The 11,840-nt window shown below is 45.7% G+C and overlaps 1 non-coding gene across 1 annotated transcript; it reads right to left on the bottom strand.

The window, feature by feature from the left end:
• Positions 1 to 1,800: 1,800 nt before the first annotated feature.
• Positions 1,801 to 1,904, bottom strand: LOC113612003 (U6 spliceosomal RNA). The gene has a single exon (XR_003429688.1). It is a non-coding gene; the product is annotated as a U6 spliceosomal RNA (small nuclear RNA).
• Positions 1,905 to 11,840: the final 9,936 nt, after the last annotated feature.

Here is an 11,840-nt window from a genome sequence, read left to right as displayed (position 1 = left end):
TCCTTCCTGCAGAAGTACATCCCTTAAGGAGTTCCTTAAGTGAAGGTCAGTTGCTGGTAAAACGTCTCCGTTTTTGTTTTCTAAAAGTATCATTTTTTCACCTTTCTTCTGGAATTATAATTTATCTTGGCATAAAATTCCAAGTTGATGGTTATTTTCTCTCAGCACTTTAAAGATAGCATTCGGTACAAAGAAAATTCAATGGGGAAAGAAGCATCTTTTCAACAAATGGTGCTGGAGCAACTGTATATCCACACGCAAAAGAATGAAGTTGGACCGCTACCTCACACCATATACAAAAATTCTCTCAAAATGAATCAAAAGACTAACTGGAAGAATTAAAGCTATAAAGCTCTTAGAAAAAAAATATAGTGGTAATTCTGCATGACCTTGGACTTGGTGATGGATTCTTTGATATGACAGCAAAAGCATGAGTAGCAAAAGAAAAAATAGGTAAATTGGACTTCACTAAAGTTAGAAACTTTTGTGCTTCAAAGAGCACCATCAGTGAAGTGAAAAATCCTGGAGAATGGGATAAAATATTTGAAAAACATATACCTCATATGGGTCTAGTATCAAGAATATATAAAGAACTCTTACAACTCAATAAAAAGACAACCTGATTAAAAACAGGCAAAGTGCATAGCACAGGGACATCAGCTAGGTGCTTTGTGACCGCCTGGAGGGGTGGGATAGGGAGGGTGGGAGGGAGGGAGATGCAAGAGGGAAGAGATATGGGAACATATGTATATGTATAACTGATTCACTTTGTTATAAAGCAGAAACGAACACACCATTGTAAAGCAATTATACCCCAATAAAGATGTTAAAAAAAAAACCTAACACATATATATGGAATAAAAAAAATGGTCATGAAGAACCTAGGGGCAAGACAGGAATAAAGACACAGACCTACTAGAGAATGGACTTGAGAACACGGAGAGGGGTAAGGGTAAGCTGGGACAAAGTCAGAGAGTTGTAGTGTATATATGTCCATATATACACTACCAAAGGTAAAACAGATAGCTATTGGGAAGCAGTCACATAGCACAGGGAGATCAGCTCGGTGCTTTGTGACCAGCTAGAAGGGTAGGATAGGGAGGGTGGGAGGGAGGGACACGCAAGAGGGAGGAGATATGGGGATATATGTACATGTATAACTGATTTCACTTTGTTATAAAGCAGAAACTAACACACATTGTAAAGCAATTATACTCCAATAAAAACGTTAAAAAAAAAACCAGGCAAAGTATTTAGAGAGACACAACTCCAAAGAATATATACAAATGATCAATAAACACATGAAAAGGTGCTCAACGTCATTAGCCATGAGGGAAATGCAAGTCAAAGCCACAATGAAATATTACTTCACACCCACAAGCATGGCTATAATTTAAAAAGATAATAATAAGTGTTGGATTTCCCTGTGGGTCCAGTGGGTAAGACTCCATGCTCCCAATGCAGGGGGCCCAGATTCAATCCCTGGTTGGGGAACTAGCTCCTGCATGCATGCCACAGCTAAGAGTCCGCATGCCGCAACTGAAGATTCTGCATGCTGCAACAAAGATCTCGCGTGCCGCAAATGACCCAGTGCAGCCAAAATAAATAAGTGAATAAATAAATATTAAAAAAACAAGTGTTGACAAGGATATGGAGAAATCGGAACTCTTTTTTAAAAATATAGAATAGGGAATTCCCTGGTGGTCCAGTGGTTAGGACTCTGCACTTTCCTGCCAAGGGCCTGGGCTCAGTCCCTGGTTGGGGAACTAAGATTCCACAAGCCGTGTGGTCAAAAAAAAAAAAAAAAAGGAATATTTCATGAATTTTCATGTCGTCCTTGCACAGGGGTCATGCTAATCTCTGAATCATTCCAATTTCAGTATGTGTGCTGCTGAAGTGAACACAAATTAGAACTCTTATACATTGCTAGTGGGAATGGAAAATGGTGTAGCTGCTTTGGAAAACAGTTTGGCAGCTCCCCAAAATGTTAAACAAGCGTTACTCTATGACCCAGCAATTCCACTCCTGGGTAGATTCCCAAGAGAAATGAAAACATGTCCACACAAAAACTTGCACATGAATGTTTATAGCAGCATTATTCCTAACAGCCAAAAGGTAGAAACAATCCAAATGTCCACCAACTGACAAGTGGATAAATAAAATGTAGAATATCCCTGCAATGGAATATTATTTGGCCATAAAAAGGAATGGAGCGCTGATACATGTTACAATGTGGATGAACCTTTAAAATATTATGCTAAGTTAAAGAAGCCAGTCACCAAGGACCACATATTGTATGATTCCATGCATATGAAACATTCAGAATAGGCAAATATATAGAGATAGAAAGTACATTAGTGCTTGCCAGGAGCTGTGGGGAGAGGGGAATAGGGAGTGACTACCAATGGGCAGTGAGCTTTTTTTGTTTTTTTTTTTTAATTTTTGGGCTGGACCGTGCAGCATATGGGATCTTAGTTCCCCAACCAGGGATTGAACCCCCACCCCTTGCATTGGAAGCATGGAGTCTTAACCACTGGACCGCCAGGGAATTCCCAATGGGTTTTTCTTTTTTTTTTTGCGGTACGCGGGCCTCTCACTGTTGTGGCCTCTCCCGTTGCGGAGCAACAGGCTCCGGACGCGCAGGCTCAGCGGCCATGGCTCACGGGCCCAGCCGCTCCGCGGCATGTGGGATCTTCCCGGACCGGGGCACGAACCCATGTCCCCTGCATCGGCAGGCGGACTCTCAACCACTGCGCCACCAGGGAAGCCCCCAGTGGGTTTCTTTTTAAGGTGATGAAAATGTTCTGGAATTAGTGGTGATGGTTGCACAATTTTATGAATATACAAAAACCATTTAATTGCACACTTTGAAAGAATGAATTACATGGTATGTGATATATATATATAAAATTTTAATTTTTAAAATATTTTTTAAAATTTATTTATTTTATTTATTCATTTTTTTTGGCTGCGTTGGGTCTTTGTTGCTGCATGTGGGCTTTCTCTAGTTGAGGCGAGCAGGGGCTACTCTTCATTGTAGTGCACGGGCTTCTCACTGCGGTGGCTTCTCTTGTTGCAGAGCACGGGTTCTAGGCATGCGGGCTTCAGTAGTTGTGGCACACGGGCTCAGTAGTTGTGGCTCGCAGGCTCTAGAGTGCAGGCTCAGTAGTTGTGGTGCACGGGCTTAGTTGTTCCACGGCATGTGGGATCTTCCCGGACCAGGGCTCGAACCCGTGTCCCCTGCATTGGCAGGTGGATTCTTAACCACTGTGCCATCAGGGAAGCCCCTATATACATTTTTTTTTTAAAGGAGCATTTTACAGTCTTCTGGTTTCTACTATTGCTGTTGGAAACTATGCTGATATTCCAATTGTCGTTTTTTTTTATAGGTAATTGTCCTCCCCTCCACCCAGGCCACTTTTAGAATCTTTTTGGTTTTTTTTTTTTTTTTTTTTTTTGGTTCTACAGTTTCACTGTAATGTGTCTCAATGTGGATTTCTTTTTATCCTATTTGAATTTGTTGGGCCCTCTGGATCTGAAGATTCATATCTTTCATTAATTTTGGAAAACTGTCAACTGTCATCCCCTCAAATATTGCCTTTCTTCTATGTTTCTTCCTTCTGAGACTCCAATCAAACATTTATGAGACTGCCTCATTCTGTCCTCCATATCTAGTAACCCCTCTTTCATATTTTTCTTCTTTCTTTGCTGCATTCTGGGTAATGTCTTGCAAGTTTGTATGAATAACTTCAACTGCTTTCTCACTTGCATGCCTAATAGCACCTCAACTATAGCACATCCAAAACTAAATTCCTACCTTCCCCAATCTGCTCCTCCCTCAGGCTTCCCCATCTCGATAAATGGCAATTCCATTTTTCTAGTTGCTCAAACCCAAAGCCTGGTGTTACCTTCCCCTTTGCTCTTTCCCTCACACCCCATATACAATCTTATATGTAGAGGAGAAAATGCACCCATCTGTTTCAGAAGGAAGAGCATCAGCCAGAAAGTGAAATTGAGACCTAATTTCTTAGCAGCAGAACTGGAGGTAAGAGAAAGCTCTGTTTTTGACTAGATATTCCTCTCTGGGTCCTGAACACAAACCTTTGATCTGCATAGGACATTCTTCTGGGGTTGCAGGAGGGGTCTATCTCCTCAGTAGACCAAACTACAGACCAGAGAACTGTTTGGGAAGCAGAGAATTAGAATAAACAAATTCCCATCAAGCTACGGAGGCCTGATAGACTGGTATTCTTCACACCAGACCTCTGTCTAAAGAACTCAGACCAATCATCCAGAATTAGTCATCTCAATATCTAATATCTAATATCTAATATCTCCCATCTCAGTATCTAATTTCTTATATCCCAGAATTCTGCTTGAATCTGGTCTCTTCCCTCAATCCTCACACCCATACCTTGGTTTGAGCCTCATCATCCCTTTCTAGGACTCATGCAGTGGCCTTCTCCTTGGCCTGCCTCCAATCTTTCCCCTGCTGCTTCATCTTCCACCCTCCCACGAGAGTCATTCTCCTAGAAAGACTTTGTCTCATGCTGCTTCTCTGTTGGAAAACCTCCTTTGGTTCCCCAGGCTTCGGCATCAAATCAAAACGCCTCAGACGGGCACTCACATTGCACACACCCTATGCTCCAGCCACTCTGAACCTCTCTCCACAACCTCTACAACCTTTGGTGTCCTTGGAGATGTGGCTTCCTCTGCCTGAAAAACTCTTCAGCACCCTGTCTGCCTGGTAATCACTTACTTGCCTTTTAAGAGCTAGCTCGTATGTCACTTCTTCCAGGAAGCCCTCTCTGGCCTCCTCCAGACAGTGCTCCCCTCTCTTAAAGGAATGAACACACTATATTGCAATTATTTGCTTGCACCTACCTCCCCTTTGACATCTGGAGCAAGCACCTTGAGGATAATGACCCTGCTTATTTGTCTTTTCATCCCCAGGGCCTAGCACAGTGCTGGGCTCAAGCAAGGTGCTCAAAAAGGATTTGATGAACGAATGAATGAATGCATGAATGCATGAATGACTGTTTGACCATTGTGGTAGACTGCCATTTGGTGATGCCTAATGAACCTCACCCCACTGTATTCATGCCCTTGTGTAGTCTCTCACACATGGACTCTGGGCTGGGAAGTGACACCTGTCAATTTCAGCTCACAACTCAGTGGGCCCTGCCCAACTGCAAGACCGAGGGGACCTGAGGGGTGGCAGGCAAGTGCGATGCTAGCGCTCTAAGTCAGGACTGATTAAACACTAACAAATTCTTATTCTTTGGCTCTCCTAGTCCTAGATTTCTACCCTTCTAACAATGACAAACATTTGTATAGAAATTTGCTTCATGCAAAATATTCTCACATATGTGATCTTTGCCAGAATATTCTGAGATAGATAGCATTGTTGTCACCATGTTTTATACATGAGGAAACTGAGACATGGAAAACTCCTCAGTCCCCCAGCTAGCTAATGAGGAGGTTGGGGTTCAAGCTTCAAAGCCAGACTGTTTCCTTAGCCACAGCAGCCTTAGATTTGTCACAGTTCAGGCATGTTATCAGGAGGACTTCTCTGAAAGAGCAAATACAATGAACAGGCTGAGCCTGGGTTAATTTTTAGGAACATCCCCAATTTCTCTTTCTTTCTCTTTCTCTTTCTCTCTCCCTCTCTCTCTCTCCTAACTCACTTAAATAATTACAAAACAGGGAATTCCCTGGAGGTCCAGTAGTTAGGACTCCATGCTTCCACTGCAGGGGGCATGGGTTCGATCCCTGGTCAGGGAAATAAGATCCCGCATGCCACATGGTGTGGCAAAAACAAAAAAAATTACAAAACATAGAAAGACAGAGAAGGAGAGAGAGATTCTGCTGATTGGCCAGCTTGGGTCATATGTCCATCCCTGTAATGAGAGGACAAAGTCACATCATTGGCAGCCGCATGGAAAGGAAGGGTTCACTCATAAGGAAGAGGAATGCTGTTACCAGAAGAAGATGGCCAGGCATGCTGTGCAGACAAAACCCAGAGATGCCCAGTCTAAGTTTGGAATTATTTTTTTAAGATTTATTTACCATTTATTTATTTATTTTACTTATTTTTGGCTGTGTTGGGTGTTAGTTGCAGCACGTGGGATCTTTTATTGCGGTGCGTGGGCTCTTCGTTGTGGTGGGCGGGCTTCTTGCTGGTTGTGGCATGCGGGTTTTTTCTCCTTTAGTTGTGGCGCACCGGCTCCAGGGTGCGTGGGCTCTGTAGTTGTGGCGCATGTGTTCCAGAGCGTAAGGGCTCTGCAGTTTGCGGCACGCGGGCTCTAGTTGTGGCACGCGGGCTCTAGCTGAGGCACGCGAGCTCAGTAGCTGTGGCACGTGGGCTTTAGTTGCCCTGCAGCATGTGGGATCTTAGTTCCCTGACCAGGGATCAAACCTGCGTCCCCTGCATTGTAAAGCGGACTCCTTACCACTGGACCACCAAGGAAGTCCCTAAGTTTGGAATTAGGAAGTGTTGTGGGGACTTCCCTGGTGGTCCAGTGGTTAAGAGTCCATGCTCCCAATACAGGGGGCCCAGGTTCGAACCCTAGTCAAGGAACTAGTTCCTGAATGCCTCAAGTAAAGATTCCACATGCCATAACGAAGATCCCCCGTGCCGCAACTAAGACCGGGCACAGCCAAATATATATAGATAAACAAACAAACAAATAAATAAATGAAAGTGTTATGGTTTGAATTGTGTCCCCCTCACCCCAAAAGATATATTGGTGTCCTAACCTCCAGAACCTCAGAATGTGACCTTATTTGGAGATAGAATCTTTATAGAAGTAATCATGTTAAAATGAGGTCATTAGGGTGGGCCTTAATCAAATATGAGTGGTGGGGACTTCCCTGGTGGCGCAGTGGTTAAGAATCTGCCTGTCAATGCAGGGGACACAGGTTTGATCCCTGGTCCGGGAAGATCCCACGTGCCGTGGAGCAACTAAGGCCGTGCGCCACAACTACTGAGCCTGCGCTCTAGAGCCCTTGTGCCACAACTACTGAAGCCTGTGTGCTCTAGGGCCCAGCATGCCACAACAACTGAGCCCATGTGCTGCAACTACTGAAGCCCACACACCTGGAGTCCGTGTTCCACAACAAGAGAAGCCACCGCAGTGAGAAGCCCACGTATCGCAACGAAGAGTAGCCCCCGCTCGCCGCAACTAGAGAAGGCCCAGGCGTAACAGCGAAGACCTAAAACAACCAAAATAAATTTAAAAAGAAAAGAAACTTATTAAAAAAAAAGAATATGACTGGTGTCCTTAAAGAAAGGGGAAATTTGGACATGGAGACATGCATATAGGCAGCTGGCCATGTGAAAATGAAGGCAGAGATGGAGGTGATGTTTCTACAAACCAAGGAACGTCAAAGACCGTCAGCAAACCACCAGAAGCTAGGGGAGAGGCCTGGAACAGATTCTCCCTCTCACCCTCAGAAGGAACCAGCCCCGCCAACACCTTGATCTCGGACTTCTGGCCTCCAGAATGGTGAGATAATACATTTCTGCTGTTCAAGTCACTCAGCGTGTAGTCCTTTGTTACAGCAGCCCTAGCAAACGAAAACACCAGGCTGGACAGAGTGGGATTCTGACAATGGCTGTTAGCATCACTCTCCACCTGGGATCCATTTCTGCCTCTTCTCCTGTGCCCTTCGCCCATCAGCTCCTACATCAGTGTTCTCCCCCAGCCACTCCTCTCTGTCCAGCCTCTAGCCAGCAAGACCACTGTTCCCGAAACACTGCTGTGTGTGTGTCTGGATCCCAGAATCCTGCTCTCTCCAAAGCAAAGAGCAGCCCTTCCCCAGGGAGGGGCGGGAGAGAGTGTGGTTGTCTGGGCCTTACCTATGTGGGCTGTCCTCTGTGTCACTCACCTCCAGATGGGCTACAGGACTGAGTAGCTTAGTAGCCTCTGCCCTAGTGTGGCTGGGGGTTTAGGGGGAAGGGGGGGAAGGGGGGGTGAGTAAAAATCTGAGATGGGAAAAGGGAAGACGGTGAGGCAGGATTTTGATTTGGCTTCCCGATGCCTGGTAAGCTATCACAAGATGAGGAAACCACACTTTCTAGTGTCACTATGCACTTCAAACGCTCTTCGTTTCCCTTGAGAATCTCCTTAGGTTTTGATAGAATTCCTTTGGATAATTACAGCCCATCTGAAAACTGCTAAAGAATGTAGCGGGGCTGCAGGTGGTGATGGGGACGGCAGAGGGCAGAATGGCCCAAAATGGATAGGACCTTGCACTGTCTGACTCAGCTGGGGAAAAAATGGAAAGATCCCATGGCCTTAGTAACGGAGTTGTTGGAAGGGGTGGAGGCGGGGGAGGCAGGAGCTGCTAGAACAGCCTTGTTACCTAAATTCCAGAAGGGGCTCACTCTTTTCTAGAAGGTCTAAGAGAAGACCCAGTCCAGGCAGAGGACCAGGGCTGTGTGAGCCCAGAGGAGGCCATTTAGCTCAGTAGCCGGGCAGAAACGGCAGATATCGGATCGCTTGCTTTCAGTGGCAGCTCTGTCCCCCATTAGCTGGGTGGCCTTGGTGTGGTGGGCACGGTGATGTGAAGGGGTCCAGGTCCCCCTTCAAGGAAGGATGTGTCACCCCAGCTGTATCTGCAGCGCTATTGGCAGACAGCCCTCAGCCTTTCACGGCCTCCTGGGGCGGTCCCCATCCACTGACTGACGGCTGCTGGAGTAGAAAAGTCCGGCCATCTTGGGGCAACTCTGAAGGGCCATTCTCGCTCCAGAGCTTCCCGTGGGGGTGGCTGAGGCTGCCACGGGGCCTGCATCACAGCTGACTTCGGCCTCTGGCCTCCCTCCCCGGCTTCCTTCTCCTCCTTTTCCAGGAGACTTAACAAACATCCCATGTGCTCACCTCTGCCTCAGCGTCTCCTTCCTGGGAACCCAATGCCCAACACTTAGGTGAGTTAATTCACCCCCCCCCCTCGCCTGGCTTCCTTCATCTTCCATGTAGCTGTGGCACTGCCTGCTTGGAGGTTGATTACGCAGATTAGATGAGACACTGCCTCACCGTCCTGGTCCTGTTCGGGGCGGGGCGAGGAGCCGCCAGGACCTGGGAGTGACTCTCATTACCATGTTTCGAGGCTGGAGCCCGCTGGCGGGAAATGACAGCCAGCTCCTGCAAGGGGATCGTCTCATGCTTTAAACCTGTACCTAAGTGAGGGCTGGCAGGCTACGCGTGTTCTTCCGGTAACATGCCCTGTGGTTGCCTGAGTCCCTCCTGCTGTGCTAAGGCTGCTGGTTCAGCTGCGCGAGCTCACTTGGGGGTGTGACATTCCACAGTGGCTGACAAGCTACAAGGGGGCCGCCAAAGCGCCACCACAGCCCTGAAGGGAGGGGACAGGGAAGCTGGGTCCCCAGGGTGGGGAGCCATCTCTGCAAGAGACATTTCTAATTTCTTTTGAGCCCCAGGCAGTAGTGGTCTGGAGTTAGGGCAGGGGAGCTCTGTTCCTCAGGGGGCCCAGCAGGATCGGGGGCATCTGTAAGCACCAGTGCCGGCTCTAAGCCGCCCCAATCCCTTTGAATGTGGCAGCCACGAGAATGTCACCTTGCGCTTCAAGCAGAGCACATCACGGCCTCCCCTTAGGAGGTCCTAGAGGGCAGGGGACTCCAGAGGGGCCTGCGACTCTTCTGGCCTGGGTGATCACCCCGTGGTGGGCTAGCACTGGCTTACAAAATTATTATTTTTCTATTTTGAACTCATACGAAATTCACCTTCAGTCTGGCCATCGGAGAAAAAGGTAAAAACACAGATAAGTGTATTACGCACATGCGTGCACACGCACGCATGAAAAGAAAAAGACAAAAGAAAAAAAGTAATTTGCTATCCTGCCACCTAGAGATAAAAACATGACATTTGGGGGCATCCCCTTACATACTTCATTCTTTATATTTTCACGTCAATATGCAACAGAGTCACCTATACCCCTTTAAAGTATGTCAGCTGAACGCTATACCTTCCCAGAGCAAGAGAAAACAGTTCCAATAACAGAGGCGAAGATTAACAGAAAATTACCAGCACCCCAGAAGTCTCCTCCCCTAATGCTTCTGGGAGTAACCAATCTCCTGATTTCTAATGCCATTGATATAGTTTTGCCTATTTTCAAAGTTTATATAAATAGAATCATATAGTATAAAAAAAATAGAGACGATTTGGTCCACGAGTTCACTCAAAGAATGAACTTCACATGGAAGCCACAAATCTATTTCCTCAGTTGCTTTCAATCCAAATGTGCCTCTCCAATCTCGTTAAGTGATACTAGTGTCGAGGGTACCTCTTTTTCACACTGTATGGCCCCGACACGCTAGCGAACTACTATAGCGGGAACTCACCACGAGAAACAGGGACCTTGCTGTGGAGGATTTAGCGTTGAGATTCCAGTATGTTGCCGTCCAAGTTATTTTCAAGGGCGATTTTGTCTACTGGTGATTTTCTCTCATTGCCTGTTTTTAGAAGTCACCTCCTCCAGAGGGTGCAATTTCACTGCACATCTGTTTACAACATTCAGGATGTTTTCAACGTTCCAGTAAGAACTCAGACGCTGAGATGTACATCCTGGTCCATAATACAGGGGCCCTCTTGGCCAGTCATTTCTTTAGGATATAAATTTCTAGAAGTAGATGTGATGGTTCATCTCATGTGTCAACTTGACTGGGCCCTGGAAGGGCCTGGATATTTGGTTAAACAATGTTTCTGGGTGTTTCTGTGACGGTGTTTCCAAATAAGACTGGCATTTGAATTGGTAGACTGAGTAAAGCAGGACCCATCTCTCCCTGCAATGTGGGTGGGCCTCATCCAATCCATTGAGGGCCTGAGTAGAACAAAAAAAAAAAGAGAGGAAGGGAGAGCCTGGCTCTCTGCCTGATGTGAGCTGAAACATCGGTCTTCTACCGTGGGATTGGGGCTTACACCATGGGACTTCTCGGCCTCAGAATCATGTGAGCCAGTTCCTTATAGTAAATCTCTTTTACTGGCCCCTGTGTGTTCATTCTCCCTATCTTTGTCCACTACCTTTGAAGTCAGAGAGAATCAGTTCCAACTCAAGTCCCACCTCTTACTAGCCCCCAGTTTCTGAACCTCTCAGAGCCTTAGCTAGTTTCCATGTTGTAAAACGGAATCCCCAACACTTTCTACCCTGAGGTTTCTGTGAAGATTAAAAGCAATTAGCACAGTGCTAATATAATAAAAACACATTTAAATGTAATTTCAATGACTATCGAATGAATATATATATATATATATATATATATATACATATATATATATATATATATATATTCTCCTCCTATTGGTTTTGTTTCTCTGGAAACCCTAACATTGACCCTAACCGTTCCCCCCAAGAACAGTGGTATGGGCTTACAGTCCCACCAACTGTGTAGGAATGTATCTTTTTTTCCTTTTGCTTGCCGACATTGAGTTATCAATCAAAAAAATATCAGGGTATGCTGTCTTTTTAAAAAAATATGTGGTCCACATACTTGGCACGTCATTCAAGCAGTGCAAAAGGGTTTACGGGTGAAAGTAAGGTGGCCGTCTCTATCCCCCAGTCCCTTAATTCTCTTCCTGAGAATTAACTGTTAACCTGCACTGCCCAATATGGTGGCCACCAGCCACATGTGGCTACTGAGCATGTGAAATGCAGCTATTTCGAATTGAGATGTGCTATCAGTGTAACATACACCCTAGATTTCGAAGACTTAAAACACAACATAGAATGTAAAATGTCTCATAAACAACTGTTCCTACAGATTAGATGTTGAAATGATACTTTGATATATTGGGCTAAATAAATCTTATTAAAATTCATTTTAC

This window comes from Aethalodelphis obliquidens, unplaced genomic scaffold, assembly GCF_003676395.1.
Source record: "Aethalodelphis obliquidens isolate GAN/ISIS:26980383/991018 unplaced genomic scaffold, ASM367639v1 scaffold71, whole genome shotgun sequence".
NCBI lineage: Eukaryota > Metazoa > Chordata > Mammalia > Artiodactyla > Delphinidae > Aethalodelphis > Aethalodelphis obliquidens.
This window is presented reverse-complemented; position numbering and strand designations above follow the sequence as displayed.